This window comes from Lactuca virosa, chromosome 2 (assembly GCF_052849685.1).
Source record: "Lactuca virosa cultivar CGN04683 chromosome 2, Lactuca_virosa_CGN04683_v6, whole genome shotgun sequence".
NCBI lineage: Eukaryota > Viridiplantae > Streptophyta > Magnoliopsida > Asterales > Asteraceae > Lactuca > Lactuca virosa.
The window spans coordinates 36518482-36544576 of NC_136427.1; positions in this window are offsets into that span (position 1 = coordinate 36518482).

Here is a 26095-nt window from a genome sequence, read left to right on the forward strand (position 1 = left end):
GACGGAATGGACTAAAAACCCATGAAAACCTTGATTTTGGACCTTTGGTGCAAGATGGAAACTTTTTGGACCCCATCCAAAGGTTTTGGCAAACCACAAGGACCAAATTTGCAGTTTTGTCTATAATGTTACTTTTTTTGGAACTTCATTGCTCATTTAATTATCATCGTACAATGAGTGAGATGACAAACGGACAACAAGCTGCCCCGCTAAGCCTTTTTGTATGGTAAAACTAATTCTTTTAAAGACTACATCCGAAGATCTAGGGGATATAACATTACTATGCATGATCCGTTGTATTCTATTAAGAAGCTCTACCGCATCCGACGCGCGGAAACCAAATGTATAAAATGCAAATGGTATGAACACGTGTTGATTTTCCGTGCACGATTTCTCATGTTTGGTGACTTTGCCTGCAGTTGCTTTTAAAGCAGCTTATTCTACCGTGAAACCCCCAGCCCTCAAGCCCACGAGTGGGGATACCCCTGTAAGGTCCACAAATGCGTGTTTCCCTCCGACCCATCCAAAAATCAAAATGTCAGCCGGTCTGACATTTAAAACAACAAACATTGATGAATATTATTACTTTCTTTGATTTTAATTATTTAAAACAACAAACATTGTTTTGTTTTAAAGATAACATTATAATTTTTTATGTAATATTACTTTTAGCTATTGTTATTGTAAGTTATTTTTAAGATATTCATTAAAAATTCTTAATGATTATAATAAAATAGTTTCATGGTTTTTCTTGTTAATTTAGGATTACAATTTAGGTTTAACACTATAATTTATAACTTTTAACTATTTATAAAATAGTCTCACAATTGTTTTCAAGTTTAACTAAAATTTTGATTTAAGTTAACCATTTAGCATTACATTAAAATTAATAATTTAACTATTTTTCATAAAATCATAAATTATACAAAAGTTGTGACTTTAAAATGAAAATTGCTCACATACGAAAACACATAGAAACAAATAAGCTATCTATAATATGTTAAAAAGTTAAAATCATAATTTTATAAATAGTAGTAAGCTATGGTATTTTAATATTTATTTTAGTTAATTTATGATTAGAATTTAGTTTTTTCATTAATTTAACATTATTAACCAATTTATAATAATTATTAGAAAGAATTGAAAAGTAATGGAGGTTTCAAATGCATGTGGTGCAAGTAAAAATGTCTCTTTTATAAGTATACTAGACGAATTCCCGCGCGTTGTGCAGCAAAGATTAAAAATATATTGTTAAAATATTGAAAAATATATATTTAAAATGGTTATGTTATTGACATTAACTTTGAGATCAAGATGTTCATTTAAAATACAATTTATTTATAGGTAAATGTAATTTATAGTTTGATGTTATTATCATTTAAAATTGTTATTCATTAATTTTAAACCACTTATTATTAATAATAAGTTAAAGAAGACTTTTAAGAAACACTTAATATTATTATTAAAATGTGAAACATACACTAAATAATAAAGTGATAAGATAGACAATTTGCATTTTAAAAAAGACTTGCATGGATAATATGACATATCCATGTAATTTGATTTTATTATTTATAATTATTGCTTATTAATTTTAAAACCACTTGTTATTATTAATAAGTGAAAGAAATTTTTAAAAAACACTTATTATTATAATTAAAATGTTAAACATATACTAAAATATAAAGTGATAAGATAGACAATTTGCATTTTAAAAAAGGCTTACATGGATAATATGACATATCCATGATTTTTAATTAATTATTGTTTTGAAGCAACATGAACATACAAACATGTATACAATAGTTAATTAAATATTATATATATCACCTTCCATAACATATGATCGATAACATGAATCTAATCTAATTTACATTAAAATTTCAACCATAACATACAATGATATTCTTAAAAGAATACTTAAATCAAGAAAATACAAAAAAGAATTAGTATATAACAAACTTACAAATTTAAAACTTCAACATAATAACATGGCTCAAAAAATTGTTCAAAGCCCTCAAACCAATACAAAAAATTTTAAACTTGTTTTTTTTTGTGAATTTTGTATGTGATTTGTATTTGTGTGTCTACTCAAAAAGATTGACATTTTTATAGTAGAGTATACATTAATTGTTTATTAAATATATTATATAAGTTATAAAACCTTTGAATTGTTAATCATTATTAAGAGACTTTTGAGTGATATTCATTAAAATAGGAGGTTTCAAATGCATGAGATGTTTGCAAATTTTTATGGGGGTTTCAAAAGCATGAGGTTCAAGGAAAAATGCTAGCTTTATAAGTATGTATGATTAACGAATGCCCGTGCGTTGCGCAGAAACACCTATGTAGTTGAAATCTTTACAAATATATGTTTTTTTTTAAAATATAAAAATAACGTTGTTGTTTGATATAATAATTCGCATGCTAAATTAATATAATATATTGATTATTTTGAATTATATTATAATATATACATCTTTTATAACCGCATAATCTCAATCGTTTGAATGACTTCTACCTGAGAGTTACTCATGAATAAAATTAAATATAATATATGGTTTAATGTTATTTATAGTTGTTGCTATAGTTAATTAATTTTTTTAAATTTATTTGTTTGACGTTTTAATTTCTATCACTATAATTATTTAAAACATCAAACATTGTTTTTTGATTTTAAATGTAACAATATAATCATTTAGATAGAGTTATTTTAAACTATTATTATTGTAAGTTATTTTAAGCTATTTATTTGAAAATTTTTAATGATTATAAAAATATATTTGGGAAATATTTTAGTTAAATTGAGATTACAATAGTTTTTGCATTTAGCACTACAATTTATCACTTTTAACTATTCACAAAATATTTTTTGGGTTTTTAAGTGGAATGAAATTTATATTTAAGTTGACACTATAATGTTATATTTAAATTAACAGTTTAAGTATTTTGTCCAAACCGTTCAAAAGTTGTATCTTTAAACTGATAATGGTTTACATATAACAAAATATTAAATCTAATAAATTAAGTATAATATGTTAAAAGTTAAAGACATAACTTTATAAATAGAAGTAAATATAATATTTTAGTATTGAAATTTAGTTTATTTATGATTACACATTGGGATTAATATTTATTTAACCTTATTAACCAACTTATAATCATTATTAGAAAGACTCTACAATTTATCACTTTTAACTATTTACAAAATATTCTTTGGGTTGTTTAAGTTTAACTAAAATTTATAGTTAAGTTGACCATATAATATTATATTTAAATTAATAATTTAAGTATTTTTTACAAACTGTTCAAAAGTTGTAGCTTTAAAATGATAATGGTTTACATCCAACAATATATTAAAACTAATAAATTAAGTATAATATGTTAAAAGTTAAAAAAACATAACTTTGTAACTAGAAGTAAATATATTATTTTAATATTGAAATTTAGTTTATATATGATTACACGTTAGGTTTGATATTTATTTAACCTTATAAACTAACTTATAATCATTATTAGAAAGAAATTGAAAAGTCATGGGAGTTTCAAATGAATGCGGCGAAAGGAAAAATGCATGAAAGTTTCAAATGAATGTGGTGAAAGGAAAAATGCTTCATTTATAAGTATACTAGTCGAATCTTCGCGCGTTGCACGTGAAGATAATTGTTTAATTAAAATAATAACATTTATCAAATTGTGATTTAATATTTATACATTTAAACCAATGTCAATAGCAAAATAAACTCTATAGTTAACATATTAGTTTTATTAATTTTAATAAATTTATATCATTTGTTATTTCCACTATTAATTCATGATTTTTGAAAGACCATTTTATGTTGTGTAAATTATATATCAAACATATATTGATTTCTATGTATAAAAAAACAAAGTAGTATGAAAAAATAAATACTACAACTTTTGATGATTTTATAGAACGTTTTAAGTTGTGGAAATTATATATAAAACGTATGCCGATTTGTATATAAAAAAATAACAAATAGTATGAAAAACAATATAGCTTTTAATAAGATAAAAACATTACAACATTATAACATTTACATCAAACAAAACTTATTAAACACTTATAAATCATTCAAAATGAATATTTTGAAATCTACATAAATTTGATATATAGAAACATTGTTATAAAAAAATTGTGTTGAAATAATCATTGATGCGACAAAACTTATTTTTTTTCAACTCTTTCATTTTGAATCACAAATCTTTTCAAACATATGATTTTTTTTCATCAAAACTTACTTATATACTACTAATATAACTACAATGTGTGTAATAAATAAGTGAAAAATAAAAAAACATTGCACATTAATAACCAAAAGTTTAAAAAACTTTTGAATGTAGTGGAAAAAATATAAAGAAAAACTACATTAAATTTAAAATCATAATTACACTTAAATAAAAATAAACTATTGAGTTGTAATGGGAAATTTAAACTCTTGATATGTGTGCCTAATAACGTAATATAAATATTAACAGTTATATGTTATAAAAACAATATTATAAGTATTTATCATTGAAATAATAATTTGTATACTAAGTTGTAACTAATATTATAATAATTTTAAATATACGATAAGAAAGATATAAAAAGTTGTGTTTGAATCAAACTGAATTAAATTTTTGGTTTATAATTACTTTAATTTATAGGTATATTTAACTAATTTATAAATAATTTATTTGAATGTTTTTTATTTCCTATATTATTATTATTATTATTATTATTATTTAAAATAATAATAATTTTTTAATATAGTATAATCTATTATTTAGTTTTACGTTATTATAAACAATTATTACATTTTACTAATTAAAAACTATTTATTTGAAAATTTCATTATTATATTTAAAAAAAACTATCATACCTTTTTATTGTACTTTCCTTTTTTCCTTATAGGTATGAAATATTAGAAGAGAATGAACGTGTTAGGTCGAAAATGTTGTAATATGTCGAAGTCTGTGCATTGTATGTTTTTGTTAGTTTCATTATGTATTTACTAAGGCATACTTTTTATTAAGTCAAAATTTTAGCCCTTAGTATTTTTTGTACTTTCAGTCCTCCTATAAATAGGAGTGTTACTTAGAGTTTAGGCATGAGTTTTTTTCGAGTCCTCTGTCTGTATTACTCTTTGTATCATTGAAAGTAATATGAGCTTAAACCAGATTCTATTTAGATTGTGTGTTCTTATTACGTAATTACTCTGATTTCATTCCAGTACTCGATTATTCACTTCTACATTTGGTATCAGAGCAGGAATCTAATTGCTAAGATCTGATTTTCAATTTGAATCATTCGTTTTTGAGTCGCAATTTTAGTCTCAAAAGTTTCCGCACTGTTTGGTTCTGAAAATCATCTCTGATCTTCAGTTTTGATTTGATTCTGCATTTGAATTGTGTAATCGAGTAATCGACTTTGAGTTTCTGATCAATTCATTCATTCATCTGTGAATTTCATCAAGTTTTTTCTGAAAATCATATCCGTACTTTCATGGCGAACTTCAACATGAACACGATGACCTCGTTTTCTCATCTGTAAGGATCTTCTACGAATATTCCTATGTTGATTCCAGATTACTATGATCAATGGGCTGATAGGATGGAGGATTATTTGAACGGATTGGACGAGGAGCTCTGGAATTGCATCTCAGGAAATGTTCAACCTCCATCGAATGTTCAAAACATTGGATCATCTGGATCAACACCGGTTGTTACTGATCAATCTACGAGACTGAAGAATAATGAGAAACGATGCATGAGAGAACTGAGAGGTGCTTTGCCACCTGTTGTTTACAATTACATGCATGGTTGTAAAACTGCTAAGGAAATATGGAACATTCTCAAATAAAAGTTTCAGGGAAGTGAGAAAACAAAGATCAATTCAGTTAAGCAGTGCTTGGTTGAGTTGAAGGAGTTTAAGCAAAAGGAGGGAGAATCCATTGAAGGTTACTATGATCGTCTGGATGAACTCATATACAAATGCAATCTCTATGGCATCACAAGATCAACAATGGAGTTCAATTTGACTTTCATCATGGGACTTCGTAAGGAGTGGCGAAATGTCAGCATGATGGTGAAAAGCCAACAAAGTTTTGATACTTCGTCCTTGAATGATCTGTATAATCTGCTAAAAACTCACAAAGGAGAGGTAAATGAGATGGCTGAAGAGTCGAAACTAAGTTTGGGAGGTCCTTTGGCACTTGTTTCGAAAGTTTCTGAGAAAGAGTCAGTTGAAAAAGAGAATTCAGATGAAGAAGGATTTCTTATGAATTCGGACGATGAGGCAGTTGCTTTTTATTCGAACAACAAAGTTAATTTTTTTTTCAAGAAACCGTTCAATCCAAAGGCGAAACAAAGTGATGTTAAAGGAGGTTTCGTTAATAAAACAGTGAGTGATGAGAAGAAAAAGTTTAGGAAAAATGAAGCGAAGTCTGATGAGTTCAAAGTTGAGAAGAAACTCAAAGGTGATTCAGGAGTTGATTGCCACTACTGCCATGGAGCTAATCATATGGCGAATGATTGCATGCTTCGCAAGAAGGACGAAAAGAAGAATAAGGTGAAAGACGAAGCCTACTATGTGGAACGTTTAGAGGAAGTTCGTGCAAAAGCTAAAGGAATGTCTTTGGTTGCACGAGGCGAAGGAGAGGATGATGACACTTATCAAATCTGGTCATCTGGATCAGATGATGAAGAAATGCGTAATCCTACGCATGGTGCTATGTTTGCTAGGTTTGAAGAAAAAGATGAAGAAATGGTGACTGGTCGATGCTTCATGACCAAAACAGGAGATAAATCACCAATGACGACTAAGGTACGTTCTATTCTTCAATCTTTTAACATTCCTTTACAAGCTTATGATTCTGAGATAACTGCTTTTGATGATACTGTTGCTTATTTCGATACTATTGTTGTGTCTGCTAGTAATGAAGCTAAAAAAGTTAGTACTCAGTTGCTAGAGACTCAAAAATTGTTGGATTCGAAAAGAAGCAGAGTCGAGTATTTGGAACTTCGGTTGAAAAAATTGAATAATGATAGGGAAAGTTTAGACAATGATGTACGAATGCTGTTAGCACAACGAAACATATATTGTAATTCTGTTAAAAGACTATATGCAAAATTAACTGCTTTACATCATTCGTCTGATATAAGCAAGGAACAACATAAGAAGTTATTACCTTTTCTTACTTTTCGAAAGAGAAAAGGTTGATATCATATCTTATGATTGTGAGCAAACCATAGCAGAATTTGAAAGAGTGCCTGATAATCGATTTGCTTATGGTATTGTTGAAATAGATTAATTTCTTGATGCTAATGAACTTGTTGAAATTGTGAATGATACTTTAACCAAAAGTGAACAAATCAAAATTTTGAAAAGAACTGAGAATTCGAAATCTGACTCTCAATCTATTTTCGCTGATGTCGAAGATAATTCTGATAGTTTTAGCGAAATCAGTGAAATTGAGGAAGAGGAAAGTGTCGATTGTTCTCAGTTATCTGTCATTAATGTCTCATCTAAGTCTAAAGGTAAGGAAATATGTAATGATTCGATGGTTAAGATTGACTCTGACAAACCCTCTACTTCAAAAGTTTGTGATTTCGATCATGTGAGTGTCAGAGATAGTCAAACTGATAGTAGTGATGATGAGGAAGAGGATGAAGTTTCAAATATTTCTACAATAGAAAAGAATGTTTCGAAAGAAATAAACATTCCACGAATCGTTGTTGAACAAGTGTATGGAGATACTGAAAATTTCGACAAAGTGTTGAAGGAAAAAGGTGCTCATTATCTTGAGACAAATTCAGTTGTCTATCCAAATTTCAAGTGCACTGATGATGTTATCTTTCCTAATCAAGTGTTTGTCACGGCTGGGAATGTTGATAATATCAAACCTGAATTCAACAAGATGGTTGAAGAAGACAAAAAGAAAACATCAAATGAAGGATTCTTTTCCAATCAAAGCACTGTCGAAAATAATCTTACAAAGAATTCGTATGTTTTTCAAAGACAAAAAACACAAAGAAAATGGGTGGAAAAGAAAGAAATTTCAAAAGAAATGTCAAAACAAGATTTTGTTGAAATTAATCCAGAAATAAAACTCAATTCACAAGAGTTTAAGGATCTTGTTGAAAATTTTTCAAAAGAAAATGGAATTTCGAAAAGACAAGAAAGAAAGAATTTTTTTTTGGCAAGTTGTGGAAAATGAAAAGAAATCAAATGAAATAACAAAGAAAAAGTCTGAAAAAGTAATGTCTAAATCTGTTAAGACAAAGTCATTAACACATTCAGATGTTAAGAAAAATCCCGCTTAATCGCAAAAGTCTTTTTCAGTAGATAATTTCTCGAAATCGAAATCAACCACATTTTCGTCACGACATCCAAAACATGATGATAACAAACAGAAATTTCAAATATATTTACCATCAAGGAATTTTCGAACAAAAAATTCACAAAGATTTTCACAAAATCGATTTTTGAAAACAAATTTTCATTCAAATAATGAAAATCAAAAGTTTGGGAATTTTCGAACAAAATCCGAGGTGAATTTCATTCCACAAAAACCAAATTTTCCAAATCCATCCACTAAACAACCTTCAAAAGTTTCTTACACAAAAGGTCGTTCAGAAATGAATAACATAGATCGTTGGCTTGAAGGTAAAGGAAAATCATACCAGTCTGGAAAATTCTCTCATCAACAAATCAAAGAAGCGTATGAGAAATATTTGAATGAATCTTCAAATGTAAGTTCTTCGTCGAAAGACTTTGTTCCTTCTGGTCAAGCATGAAGACCAATTTCGAAAGTCTAAATTGATGGAAACCAAACTGAGAAGAAAAAGGCGAATGTTATTGTCAATCCTAAACCTTCGAAAGTTCATGTTTCTAAGACTTTGACTCATGATCTAGACTTAATTGACAACATAAAATCAAAAGTTTGATATAAGTTCAAATTTTCATTCTGTTTTTCAAGCTAATCACCAAGGACCCAAACAGCCTTGGGTACCTAAAATTTTCTAATAATTGCAGGTTTTATGTGACGAGCAATATGATGAGAAATGGTATATTGATAGTGGTTGCTCACGTCACATGACTGGAAGGAAGGAAAATTTGCAAGATTTTCGAAGTTTAGACAATGCTGGAATGGTGAAGTTTGGAAACAATCACAAGTGTCAAGTGAAAGGATATGGAAAAGTAACGAATGGACAGTTTACTGTAAATCGTGTTGCTTATGTTGAAGGTCTTCAATACAACTTGATAAGTGTTTCGCAACTTGTTGTGGGCACTGGTAATCAAGTAATTTTCAACGAAGAAGGAAGCATAATCTCAAATGTTGAAACGAAAGAAATTTTGTTAAAATCAAAAAGACATGGTGACACGTTCACTCTTGACATCAAACCAATTGTTGGGAAACCGTCAATATGCTTACTTTCGAAAGCTTCTTTAGATGTTAGCTGGTTATGGCATCGAAGGCTTTCACATCTGAATTTTCGAAATCTGAATAAACTTGTGGTAAATGATCTTGTTCGTGGTTTACATGTATTAAAATTTGATAATGATACTTTATGTGTAGCTTGCGAACAAGGAAAACAACATCGTCAAGGATATCCAATAGTCATAGATTCGAACATTGTTGAACCTTTGGAACTTCTTCATATTGACTTATGTGGACCATCAACTATTGAAACACTCAACAAGAAACGATACATTTTAGTCATTGTTGATGATTTTTCAAGATTCACTTGGGTTTATTTTCTCAGGTTAAAATCTAAAGTAGCCCAAACAATGATTGATTTCATCAAGCAAATAGAGAAAAGCTTAAAGAAGAATGTTCAAAAGATCAAAAGTGATAATGGCTCTGAATTCAAGAATAATGTTCTTGATTCATTCTTAACAGATAAAGGAATTTCGCATAATTTCTCTTCACCATATACACCGCAAAAAAATGGTGTAGTTGAAAGATGAAATCGTTCACTTTGTGAAGCAGCAAGAACAATGCTCACATATGCGAATCTTCCTCAATATCTTTCGGTAGAAGCCGTTTCGACATTATGTTTTACTCAAAATAGATATTTTATTCATCGTCGTTTTAACATTACTCCTTATGAAATTCTTAATAACTGAAAAGCTAATGTCAAATTCTTTCATGTTTTTGGTTGCAGGTGTTTTATTATGAATCTTAAGGATAATCTTTCGAAATTTCAGTCTAAAGTGGATGAAGGAATATTCTTGGGATATTCTCATAATTCGGTTGCTTACATAGTATTGAATAAACGAACAAGAAAAGTAGAAGAAACATTCAATCTCACTTTTGATGATTACTATATGAAAAGTGTCGAAAAATGTTTTGAACAACATCCAATTATCAATGAATCAAATGATGAATCTGTCAATGTTAATTTGATAGATTTTGACTATGATCTAATATTTGGTGTTCCTGACAGGGCTGTTGATGCAGAAGTTAATGCAACGGATAATCAAATTCCTGAAGCATCAAAAAATTCTGATGATTCTACACTAACACACGCAAGTTCATATTTAAACTCAACATCGAATTCTCCTAGAATTGGCGAAAGTATGCTGAATGATCCAGTGGAGGGGGAGCACTTGAATTCGACTTCTTAGGTTGAGGGGGAGCATCCTTTCGAGGGGGGATAAGGAGAATGAATGATCAAGTTGAGGGGGAGCATAATAATAATAATAATGTTGAGGGGGAGCATATTAACATAAATATGTCAAATGAGAATCAAAATGAAATTTTTCATGATTCAACTGATAATATTTCCATTACAGGATCAGAATATGAAGAAATGTACGAAGATGCACCATTGGATTTTGATCCAGCATATCCACCACTGGAAAAATGGACAAGAAATCATCCAAGAGAACAAGTCATTGGGAATCCACAAGATGGAGTTTTGACTAGAGCTCAAATTCGTGCAAAGAATGAGGTACTTAATGCTCATCAAGAGTTTTGCATGTTTAATGTTTTTATTTCGAAAATAGAGCCAAAGACAGTTAAAGTTGCTATGGAACACTCAGATTGGGTTGTTTCTATGCAATCTGAACTTGTTGAATTTGAACGAAACAAGGTTTGGAGATTAATTCCTAAACCCGAAGATGTTTCGATTGTTGGTTTAAAATGGATTTTCAAAAATAAAACCGAAAAAGATGGCAATATTATTCGAAATAAAGCTAGGCTTGTAGTTAAATGTTATTCGCAACAAGAAGGTATCGATTACGAAGAAACCTTTACCCCTGTCGCAAGACTCGAGGTTGTTCGAATATTTTTAGCCTATGCAGCTCACAAGGATTTTGATGTATTTCAAATGGATGTTAAATGTGCTTTTCTTAACGGTGAACTTGAAGAAACAGTTTACGTTGAACAACCTCCAGGTTTCGTAAATGAAGCATTTCCTAATCATGTTTATATATTAGATAAAGCAGTTTATGGGTTAAAACAAGCACCAAGAGCATGGTATGCAACTCTTACCAATTTCTTAAAACAATCGAAATTTAAACAAGGATCAGTTGACCCCACATTATTTTGAAAGAAAGTTGGGAATCATCTAATGCTTGTTCAAATTTATGTCGATGATATTATTTTTGGCTCTACTGACCCTGCTTTGTCTAGTGAATTTGAGAATTTGATGAAAAGCTTGTTTGAGATGAGTATGATGGGAAAATTAACAATTTTCTGGGATTAAATATTCGTCAAAGCAGAGAAGACATTTTCATAAATCAAGAAAAATATACCAAGAATTTGCTCGAAAAATTTGGGATGACAAATAGCACGAAGTTAAGAGTGCCAATGACGGTTGGAACAAGACTAACACCTTCGTTAGATACACCTGCTGTTGATCTTACTTTATACAGGAGCATGATAGGTTCATTGCTTTATCTTACTACAAGTAGACCTGATATCATGTTTTCTGTTTGTAATTGTGCTAGGTATAAAGCAAATCCAAGAGAACCACACTTAACTGCTGTGAAAAATATCTTTCGTTATCTCAAAGGAACAATTTCGTTAGGATTGTGGTATCCTTCAAAATCCGGCTTTTTCATTCAAGCATTCTCTGATGCTGATCTGGGTGGTTGTACTCTTGATCAAAAAAGTACAAGTGGAGGATGTCAATTATTGGATAGGAAGCTTGTAAGTTGGCAATCGAAAAAGCAAACTTGTGTTGCAATTTCAATTGCTGAAGCTGAGTATGTTGTAGCTGCTGCTTGCACTTCGCAAATCATATGGATCCAAAGTCAATTGTGTGATTATGCAATCAACATGAAAAAGATTCCATTGTATTGTGATTCACAAAGTGCTATACGCATTTGTCATAATCCAGTACAACATTTGAAAACTAAACATATTGCACTTCGTTATCATTTCATTAAAAAATCATGTGGAAGATGGAAATATCGAAGTACATTTTGTAAAGACAACTAATAAGCTTGTTGATATCTTTACAAAACCATTGGATGAAAAATCGTTTGTTAGAATTTTGACAGGTTTGGGAATGATAGATGCAAGTTCTGTTCCAGGACTAATTTCGAAAGAATGACAAGTTGGGGTTATGAAAATATGTCGATTCAGAGGCAATAATGATTCATTCAGAGGCTGATAGTATTAACCATTCAGAGGTTACTATTCACGTTCAGCGCTTCGACACGCTTCGTTTTCGACATCTGTGAAGGAAAATTTTTCGTTAGTTTGGTACATATCTAAATTTTCGAAATTTTCTTTATTTGTCTTTTATTTTCGAAAAATTTGAAAAACACAAAAATATTTTCGTTATTTAGCGTTATTTTTCGAAAAATTAAAAATATCAAAAGATTTTGTTTGTTATTTGTTTTTCTTTTCGAAAAATCAAAAATCACAAAAATATTTTTTTATTTTCAAAAATATAAAATTCAAGAAGATTTTTGTTGTTCGTAGTTTGTTCTTGTTTAGATCATGCAGATTTTACTGAAGATTTTCAAGACTCATGCTTGCAGATCTGGGGTCAGGTAATCTTTCGAAAATTATGAACTAGTTAGGTTGTCCCTAGAAGCATGCTGCATCATGTTGACCCAAGCCTCCATTGACTCTTCAAAAGTCTTAATGAAAATTTTCATCATGAAAATTTCTTCCCAATCAGGTTGTATTCGCATTAGTCCCTAATCTACCTTACTCTTCTCATTGGAGTTAAGAGTTTACTGCTTGGTCCAAACATAGCAGAGGTACAATCGTTTCGTAAACCAATCTTTTTCATCACAAATTTCTATCACAATCACACACAAAGACATATGTCCAAGAGATCTTTGATCAAACCAATCAAGATTTAGACATATCAAAAATCTGTGTTTATGATCTGAATTCATGAGGCCGTGATGAAAGTGAAACCCAATTTTCTGAAATTGTTAAGGAATTGACGGGGAACTATGTTCCAGATTTTCACGAAACATTTGTTTCAGTACCAAATTTTTGATACTCAAAATCATATTCTTTCGTTATGAGTGATCTTGATCAAATGTTTTTATCCCACGACATTTGTTTCCCAATAGGATCCAACTAAAATTTTCATTTTTTGAATATGATTTCCGTCTGAGTATTATTTGTTATCTAGGTCACATTCAAAATAATTCAAAGCATATTTGTCACTAACTACACTGGTCAAACAAGTAATTTCGGTTACAATTAATCACACTTATGCTGAGTGCTGAAATGTAATGAAATTTCTAAACCGCCCACGAAGCCATACAAAAGAAGCCCTTCGATACTTCTTTACAAGTAGTCGATTGTAATTCACAGGATCCACACAAGTAGTTGATTATCTCTCTTGATAATTAACGAAGCAATCTTTGCCCGAGATTTAACTGCCTTTGTGTCGAAATGTGATTTTTTGACATCACAGATCCAAAATTTTCGCTATATTGCTTCTTATTTCATTCGTTGGCACACTGCACTCACGAAATCCTTGAGGTTCTAAGTACTACGAACTCAGGCTGAAGATTTCGAAAGTCTGGCATATGACTTTGTTTCTATGCCCAAAAACGAAAGAGCCCAACCTCCATGCCAAAGGTTTTCGATCTTATCCACTTGGTACTCACGAACAGTTTGATGTAACCGTTTGACAACTTGATGCGAGTTTCAAGGTACTTTATCTGACATGGCGTTAATAACGGCTAGTGGTGCGAGTTTCAAGGACAGACGTGGCTAATTCTTTAATGAAATTGTTTGGAATTCAATTGGGGATACATATAAAAGGAAATTGGTTTCTCCTTTGTTCTTTACGCGTTCAAATTCTCAGACGATCAAAAGCCCTAATTCTCTCTGTTCTTCAAGATTTCTTTCAAACACTTAACAATGGCTACTGCTCAAACCCACACCACTGAAGATGTTGTATCTCAACCTATAATGAAGCTTCAGAGTACCACCTATCAAGTCGAGGCTGATGTTTCATTGTACCCTGATGAACTCAAGATGCTGATTGTTGCTCTTCAACATTCAGGTCTTGCAACTGCCATGTTCAACGCATTCGATGTTCCAATGTCTTGGTTATCGATGGCTGGTTCCACTGCTACCTACATCAAAGCCCTTGATGTTGTAACGTTCAATCTGGTGAACGACAGGAGGTTTCATCTTACAAAGAGGATGTTTGCTCAGATTTTGAAAATTCCCAACTCGCCTCCATTCTATAAGGTCTCGAATGCTCAGATAATTTACATGTTTAATGAGATGGGTCATCTGCTACCACTCACCAAGATCAGTGACTTCAAGAAGTCAGGTCTTCCTTGTATCTGGAATTTTCTGTTTGGAATTTACCTTCGTTGCTTTACTGGACGAGGTGTTGGGTTAGACAAGGGGAGATTAGAAGTTTATTCAATGGTTGCAGGAATCTACTATGATCTTAATGTAGATTATGCCTCACAGATGTGGAAGGAGTTCATCAAAAGTGTTGAGAACACGAATGTTGTACAATGGATTTTGTGTGCTCGTTACTGGAGTTTGATAATCAAGCATGCTCATGAGAAGGGATGAATTCAAGTTCTTATTGATGAACCTAAAGCAGAGTTCTTGAAGTATCACTTTCCGAAGTCAGTAGAAGATGATTCTGAGGTCTTTCCAAATGTTGCTAGGATTCCAGATGGTATGCTTAAGAAGATAGATCCATCGAACCTAGTGTTGGTGGCCTATTTGAAGAATGTTAATCCTTCTGTGGAAACTAGAATTCTATTACCTGGATGTGATGAAGGTTCTTCCAAGAAGCCTAAGCAGTCCAAGAGGTCTAAGAAGGTGACTGAGGAAGTTGTTGTAACTGAAAGCCCCAAGAAGATTATGGATAAATCGCCAATGAAGAAAGGTGCGGCAAGTAAGAAGAAAGAGGATAAGCCTAAAGAGAAGACAACCACTGAATCTTCGAAGGAGTTACTACCTTCGAAATTAGGTGTGTTTAAGAGGTTAAAGAAGATGTCGTATAAGTCACGAACCTCATCAGATGACCAATGTCCAACTGTTCGAAAGGCACGGATCAACAGAAGAGGGGTCATAGTTCGTGAAATACCAGCACCAATCTCTTCATCCTCGAAAAAGCGAAGAGCTGAGGATATGGCAAAGCACGTTGTCGAAAAGAGGAAGAAGCGAAAGTTGATTGTTTGAGAAGAGTCATCTGATAGTGAAGTCGTTCCAGAAACGCCTCTGGGAACAAAGTCTCCTATTGTTACTTCCACTTCTCCAACAACAACAACAACAAGTCTACTCGAAATTGTTCTTACCAAATCAGTTACTGAGGAGGTACCAATTTCATACATTTGTGCGAACGTATCTGATACGGGTGCCAATGTCATCATGGGTGTTGACGGAATGAAGTATGATACTCGAAGTATAATCATCTCATCTGCTTTCGAACCTACTTCCACTATAAGTGTATCACTTCCACCTTTTATTTCACAAGTCCAAACTACCACAACTTCACCCACTTTTGAAAACATTCTACAACAACCCTTCACCACACTCTTCCAATCCCAATCAACCGATCCACCAAAACCCACTTCCGATGATGAAACAGATGGAGGAGGTTTCAGAGGAACATTTGCTGATCTTGAATTCGATTCCGACGAAGATAACATACCAGATTATATGCTGATGTTTGGTATGCAATTCAAAATCCTCAATCGCAAACTCAACTCTATATTGCAATCACAAGCTGATTCATGAGCCAAGAATTCAGTTTCGGGGATAGAGGTTGATGTTCTGCTAAAAGCCCAGGAACTTCGGTTGCAAAAGCAAATGGATGTTATTGACAAGAATAACGAATTAAGAGTCAAGGCTCAGGCTGATTCCTTTAATTCTGAAATCAAGGAACTACGCATGGTAGCAAAAGAACATCATGTGCTATTCGTTAAGGATGTAAAGACCGTGAGAGAAGATGTCAATCGCAAGCTTGAAGAGATGATGGTTGAAGTCTCGAAAGAAATTAATGACTTGAGTACGAGTTACTCGTGATGGGTTTTGAGCATTCTAACACTTCCTAAGTGTACATGCAACCCTAATAACCTTGGATCTATGTTTGTCTAATAATCATGCAAAGTTGAATTCCAAGGTTATATTCCTATCTAGCATACATGGGGAACATTTTTAACTTGAATGAAAGATAGAATAACTTACCTTGTTGTTGATTATGATCCTTGAAACCTTGTGAGCCTAGCACCCCAAGTGTGATGCCTCAAATGCTTCACACAACACCACATGCAAAGGAGTAAACTTTGAGAGAATCTTACACTTGCAAAATCGGCTCTAGCCCTCTTGTTTCTTAGTGTAGCCAATTTTGGTGGAGAATAGGTTTCTTATATAGTGTTGACACATCTAGGGTTACACCATGTAAACCCTAATGTGTCATGACTCTTCATTTCCATGACCCATGGGTTTGTAACTCCCATGGAGCATCCATGGAGCATCCTATGGGTGGAACCCAACTTGATAATCCATGGAGCCTCTTAGCCCACTATATAAGATATGGAAGATTTACATAATCTACCCATATATTTAATTAGTTATCTTTTGATCACTTAATTAATTCTAAATTAATTCTTGATCAAACTAATTAAATAATATTATTAATATATTAGAACTTATAATATATTAATAAACCATAAGTGTTATTTCTCTCATTTTAGTTTATCCAATTGCATGGTGCCATGCAACCCAAATGGACCATGCCGGGTCGGGTCAAGTACATACCAGAAATAGTTATGGACTTAGACACCTTATCCAACAACTCGTCCATTCTTTCGAAGGTTGATATTATAGCTGGGGCTGTAACGAATTTTATTCAAACATATCAATCGACCGTTCCATCAATCGAAGCTAAGGGGAATGAAGACCGTGCTCAGTTCGACAAGTGGAGAGTTTTGCTTACAGAACTCAAAGAACTTGTGTCAAAGCCTGCTCAACAATCATTTTTAACTCCTGAGTTTTTAACTCAGAAGTTACAAGTTCTTGATCAAGCCATTCAAAAGGCTGTTGCACCTATTTCAAAGTTTGCAAATATGTTACCAACTGGTGCACCACCTGTTGTCACAGGGGTGCAAGGGGGAGAAAAAGAGAAGAAAGTTGGTAAAACTTCGAAAGTTACCAAAGGAGGAGAAGATAAGCCTAAATTTGTTGAAAAGGTGGTGTCTACTCAAGTTTCGACAATGGTGGTATCAACACAAGTTCCAACTCCTATAGTTTCAAAAACCACTACAGTAATGTCAACAAAAACTACAACCAGACCTATTCAGAAAGGAATTTCTATAGGTTAATCTGTTGAAGGTGGTAGTTCAAGTTCAACAAAGCCTAAGACAACAGAAGTTGATAGGGGAAAAGGGAAAGGAATATTGATTGAAAAATCAAAGGATGAGAAAAAGGTTGAGATTGAAGTTGAGATAGAGAAGCAGAGGCAAATTCAGAGCATCTTGAGGCTTCGTGAAAATGATCCGCCAAAAATGGATAAGGGAGATCCGAAGAAGTTACATAGTTATGAAAATATCGAAGCCAGAGTGCTATACAATCACATGTATGCATTTGAGAAGAAACCACGAAAAAGCTATTCTATCGAAAACACAGATATGAATCAGTTGGACTTTCCCATCAATGAAATGATGTTTATCACTGCTCAGTACAAGATTATTGAAAAATTTCCAAATGAAGATGACTTTCTTCATATGAAACTCAGATTTCATGCAGTTGTTGGTAAAGAGCAGGAGGAAGTGTGGTCACCGATCAAGATTACAAGGGTGACAAGCGTAACAAAGGATGTTATGTTCGAGAATATGATACAAAACTTCGGTATCATGTTGTAAGGGCGAACAACATTGCTTGTGATTTTTCTGTTGCTGATTTTGCCTTGATGAACTTGAATGACCTTATTCAAGTTGCTCTAATTCTAAAAGATATGGATGAAACGAAGCTTCAAGGTACAAGCAAAGAAGTTTTGAGACTTGGTCTTGGCCATATCAAAATCTTCATAGACAATTACTATGATTGTCTAGCTTTGACCGATGTCGAATTAGCTACTGCTTTGGGGAAGGAAGTAAAGGTTGATATGGAAGCTGTTAAGTCACAAGCTGAATTGAAGAAATATTATGATGGGGAGATTTGTCTTAAACCTTTTGGCTTGGTGTTTTCGGGAAAAGATAAGAAGGGTAAAGCTAAAAGATTCTTATTTCAAGCCATTGAAGTGGAGAGATACACAACATCTCAATATACGAACTTCATTGTTCGTATGAATAACTGTAAGAAGAATAATGATGGTGATAAAGCAGAGCTAAGGAAGATTATGAGCTGGTATTCAGAAATTCGAAGGATGATGCATTTTGCTGCATAGATTCTCAAAAATTGAGAATTCGACATAATTACAAAGGGGGAGAATGTTAGGTCGAAAATGTTGTAATATGTCGAAGTCTGTGTATTATATGTTTTCGTTAGTTTCATTATGTATTTACTAAGGCATAGTTGTTACGAAGTCGAAAGTTTAGCCCTTAGTATTTTTTGTACTTTCAGTCCTCCTATAAATAGGAGTGTTACTTAGAGTTTAGGCATGAGTTTTTCCGAGTCCTCTGTCTGTATTACTCTTTGTATTATTGAAAGTAATATGAGCTGAAACCAGATTCTATTTAGATTGTGTGTTCTTATTACGTAATTACTCTAATTTCATTCCAGTACTCGATTATTCACTTCTACAGAAAGGTCCAAATAAAATGGTGATATAAATTTCAAAAAAATAGTAATTGTTATGTACTGCGACCAATCCTTAAAAAAAAATATGTTAAAAGTGGGTTAGGAGAGAAGGAGTGTTACACATGATGCATATTTTTATCACTTATACTTTCTTATGAAAATATTAATATTTTACTTATTTTACTTTTCCTTTACGATAAAGAACGAATAAGGAAAAAGGAAATTGACAAATATAATAAGATAATTTATTTTTAAAAACATTTAAAATTGGGTACATCCATATAAGTTTTGGTAGAACATAAATAATTCATTTTTAAAACACAAATAATTTTTGGTTTTCAACAATAAAGTCACATCATACTAAAAATCAATCGTTCTAATTCGTCATTATCACCAACAATTTGGAATAATAATTGTAAACTCCTTTCATCAAAATCAGTTTTAAAAAACTCCATCGATGTTATTTACAACAAAGTAAGCGATAAAAACTAACATAGTATACACATAGCATAAAATACATGTTGAATAATGTTCTCTTGTACATAAAATATATTTTCTTAACATAAAAAAGAGAGAGACAACATAAAGATACATACATGTTAACAAAGTTAATTGCTCTAACTGATAAGTAGCTTGATGGTTGATTTACCAAAAGCTCATGAGAAGTAATTATCAATCCTACTTCATCATCATGTGATTATAGAAAGATGTATAACACATAAACTTAAAAAATGATCTCAAGTATACCTTTACAAATATACCTAAATTTGAACCTTGGTTAATATCTAAAACTTTACATGCATCCAATTTGAGTTTACATGAATTTATATTTGGAAAAGTTGCAAATGTTTTCTTACATCCATGGAACCACTCACTTAACTCTTTAAACCCTACAAATATAATCTATAATTTTGTGTTGACATACATGCAATATGTAATCTACAAATTTCTTATATAGGCTAAATATTTCATTTAACTCATCAATTAAATAACATGATTTGAAGTGTTTTAAGAGTTACAAATCATAATATATCAATTACTCATAAATTAACTTGTATATGTTGAATAGTCTTAGGAGGTTCAAATGCATGAGGTTCAAGGAAAAATGGTATTGGGAGTTTTAAATGCATGAGGTTTAAGGAAAAATGCTAGCGACCAATCTTTAAAAAAAATATGTTAAGAGTGGCTTAGGGGAGAAGGAGTGTTACACATGAGATATATTTTTATCACTTATATTTTCTTATGAAAATATTAATATTTTACTTATTTTACTTTTTCTTTACGATAAAGAACGAATAGGGAAAAAGGAAATTTACAAATGTAAGAAGATAATTTACTTTTATTACTATAAAAACATTTAAAATTGGGTACATCCATATATATTTTGGTAGAATATAAAGAATTCATTTTTAAAACACACATAATTATTGGTTTTCAACAATAAAGTCATATCATATTAAAAATCATTCGTTCTAATTCGTCATTATCACCAACAATTTGGAATAATAATTGTAAACTCTTTTCATCAAAATCAATTATAAAAAACTCCATCCATGTTATTTACAACAAAATAAGAGATAAAAACTAACATAGTATACACATAGCATAAAATACATGTTGAATAATGTTCTCTTGTACATAAAATATATTTTCTTAGCATAAAAAAGAGAGAGACAACATAAAGATACATACATGTTTACAAAGTTAATTGCTCTAATTGATAAATAGCTTGATGGTTGATTTACCAAAAGCTCATGAGAAGTAATTATCAATCCTACTTCATCATCCTGTGATTATAGAAAGATGTATAACACATAAACTTAAAAAATGATCTCAAGTATACCTTTACAAACATACCTAAATTTGAACCTTGGTTAATATCTAAAACTTTACATGTACACAATTTGAGTTTACATGAATTTATATTTGGAAAAGTTGCAAATACTTTCTTACATCCATGAAACCACTCACATAACTCTTCAAACCCTAAAAATATAATCTATCATTTTGTGTTGACATACATGAAATATGTAGTCTACAATTTTCTTATATAAGCTAAATATTTCATTTGACTCATTAATTAAATAGCATGATTTGAAGAGTTTTAAGAGTTACAAATCACAATATTTCAATTAATCATATATTAATTTGTATAAGTTGAATAGTCCTGGGAGTTTCAAATGCATGAGGTTCAAGAAAAAATAGTCTTGGGAGTTTTAAATGCATGAGGTTTAAAGAAAAATTCTAGCTTTATAAGATATATAGATAGATAGATAGATAGAAGATAGATAGATAGATAGATATATATAGACTAGACGAATTCCCGCGCGTTTGTGCAAGATAGGTTAAAAATATATTGTTAAAATGTTGAAAAATATATGTTTAAAATGGTTATGTTATTGACATTAACTTTGACATCAAATTTTGAACAATATTATTCATTGACATCAACCCACCTCCCTCATTTATAAAATTAAATATAATTATCTATTTAATATTATATTTAACAATTGTTATGATTAATTAATTTAAATTTTTACTTATGTGATTATTTTCCAATTTCAATAATGATGTTTATTTTAAATACAATTTATTTATTGTTAACGTTATGTAATTTATAAATTGATGTTATTATAATTTAAAATTATTGTTCTTTAGTTTTAAACCACTTATTATTATTAATAATTAAAGAAGACTTTTAAGAAACACTTAATATTACTATTAAAGTGTGAAATATACACTAAATAATAAACTGATAAGATACACAATTTGCATTTCAAAAGAGACTTGCATGGATAATATGACATATCCATGATTTTTATAATTTGATTTTATTATTTATAATTATTGTTCATTAGTTTTAAAAACACTTATTATTATTAAAAAACGAAAGAAAACTTTTAAAAGACACTTATTATTATAAATAAAATGTTAAACATATACTAAAATATAAAGTGATAAGATAGTCAATTTGCATTTTAAAAAAGACTTACATGGATACTATGAAGAATATTGCATATCCATGATTTTTAATTTATTATTATTTTGAAGCAACACAAACATACAAAGATATATAATATTTAATTAAATTCTATCTATATCACTTTCCATAACATATGATCGATAACATGAATCTAAATCTAATTTACATTAAAGTTTCAACCACAACATACAATGATTGTCTGAAAAGAATACTTAAACCAAGAAAAATATAAAAAAAGAATTAGTATATAAAAAACTTACAAATTAAAAACTTTAAAATAATAACATGGCTCGAAAAATGGTCCAAAGCCCTCAAACCAACACAAAACCTTTAAACTTGTTTTCTTTGTGAATATTGTATCACTAGTAGAAAAATGACCTACGGACACACCATAAAAGTGTGACCATATGTGTATAGTGACATTTTATTTTTTCAGTAAAAGTGTGACAGAAGGTGACGCCATCGTATGGGTCTTATGGTCACTTTAAAATGTAGTGTCCGTATGATATGAAAAAACGTGACCGTATAATAAAAGTGTAACTATTGGGTAGGGAATTTTGTTGCTAAAATCAATAATTTTATCCAATATTGTGGCGTTAAACCGTCAGTGGACACATTTATTTAGTAATTGTAGTGACTGTATGTTACCAACTTGCGACACACATGTTGTTTTAGTGTGGTGTTTTACTAATATATTGTCACACAGTTTAAAGTTTATTAAGCCTATTGAGTATATTTTGTAAACATGTAATTATGGTGAACATGACAACGTTCGCAAAATGGCCACATGTAATTAATTTCATAAGTGGCGATTTACTAATAATTAGTCACAAAAATAATTTTTTATTGTGACTATTGCCTATCGTATAGAAACAATAGATGAACATGAGTATTGTCTTCCATATTGGCACATTATGTGTATATTAACATGTCGTTTTTTTATATATTCTGACACACAAATATTATCTAGACGTGACGATATATGAATTATTAGTCACAGAGTATTGAATTTAGTGAAATGTGATTTATTTGACACATCAATTTTTTTCGATGTTATTATTGGTTAAGTTATCGTCACAAAAACTTGAGAAAAACATGAGCTTAAAACACATGTAGACACATATTTAGTTTAGATCATGGTTATTGTTAACTGTTTAGCCACATGTCAAAAATGATGTAAAGTGACTATTGTATAATTTTAGAGATATTGAAAAACTTAAAAACATGGCCACATTTATATTATAGACACAAGAAAAATTTGAAGTGTGATTATTGTTTAACATTCAGTGACATTAATTCAATTTTTATTGTTACTTTTGCTATATTTCATACACATCAAAACAATATAAATGAAAGTAACCATAAATCAACAATATGAAACGATAAAAAGAAATCAATATTATTAATAATTGAAATACAAATCCATACATAAGATCCCTAATTAAAATAGAAAAAAGAACTTGTACTTATAACAAGTCTAAAAATATGGTAAAGAAAACAAAAAAACCATAAGCCAAAAATACTCAACTTTCTACATCTAATAACCATTTATCCTTCTGAAAAATTTCCTTAATGCAAATTGTGATAGAAAATATCAAATAAGAACACTCCTTTTCGTAGATACTCATAATCTTACATCTCTTAATTCTAGGGCTTCATATATGCTAATATGCCCGTGAATAGAAAATGGAAATAAACCATTTATAAGTCGAATCATACATGATCATATAAAAAGAATCTATAAGGAAGCATGTTTTTGTATCAATTATTTATTAGTATAGTACATGCATAACATATACTATCAAAAAACTAATAGAAACCACACTATAATACCTGTTGAAGCAGCGGTATGTCTGCAACTCTGGCCAAAGTTCCATTAGAGGGTGTAATATGAACCTGAAATTTGGAAATATTAGATATTAATATCAATTTCCAATTGGTTTGGTTTAACAACACCAACATCAACATCAATATATCATCCAACCTATCAATCTACTATTGGATTTTTAAAGAGATCATATGAAGTATATACCCCATATAGAGTAGACAAGCAGACTGATGAAAATCTAAAATGCCACATGGTAATCAAAACTACATATGAAGTGAATATACAATAAAGATAGGACGATTAACACTGATCAAAGTCTAATGTCTAATGAATAATACAGACATGTTAAATATGGTTGAAGAAAAACTTATATTATATATATGAGAAGTAAATCAAGATAAGGTATAAGGTGACAATTGACAAAAAAACAGAAAGACCCATAAGGATTCATCATTCATGGGTCTAGTAAATATTTAAATTATTACCCATTATGTAATCTTGAATTAAAGGTTTACACTTGTGTTGGGAGTATTCTTACTTAGCATGTAAGGAATGAAAGAAGTTTAATGGAAGTCAAAGTGACATGTGTGTTTAAAAATACTAAGTCATATAACTTGATCAAGTTTTAACTCCTTAGACCCAGACCTGCAGTGGTTAACCCCCATTGAACCAGGTTTTAAAGCAAAAAAGAAAAGAAAAAAATAGTTAGACTAATATTGTTTTGTTAGATCGTGTTTCAACCAGTTCTCAAACGGAATCTTCAGCAGTAAATAACAAGGTCCAATTCCATATAATAAACAACTCAAAAAACTTGTAACAAACATCTCCAAGAAATCGAACCAAACTAGGGCTTGCTCTTTTAATTTTCTTTTACCAAATCAGGAACTAAATAATTGAAATTTCGTAATGAATGCTGACCTATGATTCTAGGAGGTGTCGATCACACTGAAGGGAGGGAAGTAGAAGTGTTAGCAAGACAGAGGTTGCACCTAATTCCAAAATTAACAAAAGTCAGGAAAAAGGAAGAGTTAAATGATGTTTCCCTATCAATTGAACTCTGATTGTTAAAGAATCAGAAGATCTAGGGTTAAATATCTGATGAAGGATTGAAAGGGATTAGTGAACTCATACGAACAGCCTTGAATGTGTAACACCAAATCGATGGACCGTCCTCCCATTGGTTGGACGAGAAATTGCCGATAGAGTAAGTTTTTCTCAATGTTCTCATGACGGACGACCCAATTTTACAGGTGGTTCCTTGACTATTGCCTCCTTGTACGCCGATCAAGCAAGAAATTAGGTAGGAAAAACTATAAAACCTCGTTTAGTGGCCGAAATCGACTCATTCATCAGATGTGTGAGAAGCGAGGGCGATATGTGGACCGATGATATGAGTTGCCGGCGTAGGTTAGAGAGAAAATAGAGGGTAGGTTAGAGAGGGTTGAGCGTATCATGTGTGCTCCAAAATGGAATTAGGTCTACAAATGGGGAAAATTGAAAGTGGGAAGGGGGAAATGAAAATGAGAGCGACAACCTAAAATTATCAAATTAATTTTGAAAATTTATAAAAACATAAAGTTTTCAAACTCTAAAACTTGAAATTATCGTATTTAAATTTGAAAATTAATACAAAAACAAAAATTCTAAAACTCTCAAAGTTTTTGTTGATATATATTGAGTATTAAATAAATATTCAATAAATTAACCATATATATATATATATATATATATATATATATATATATATATATATATATATATATATACACACACACACAAACACACACACACACACACAAGACACATAAATGGAGATTATACTTTTGTTGTGATTAAAAATCAATTTCAAATGTGTTTTGCTAGTCTTTAATACTTCACATATAAAACTGTAACTCACATTTAGGACGGGTAGTGTAGGGGTTAGGTGGAGTGGGTGAGTCTATATTCAATGGGGCGATGTGTATGTGGTTTTGGATGTTCGGATGGGCAGCGTAAGGGTGAGGTGGGGTGGGGTAGGGATAAGTGTGTAGGCGGGTTGATGGTGAAATATTATATCTATAAACTTAACTTGAAGGG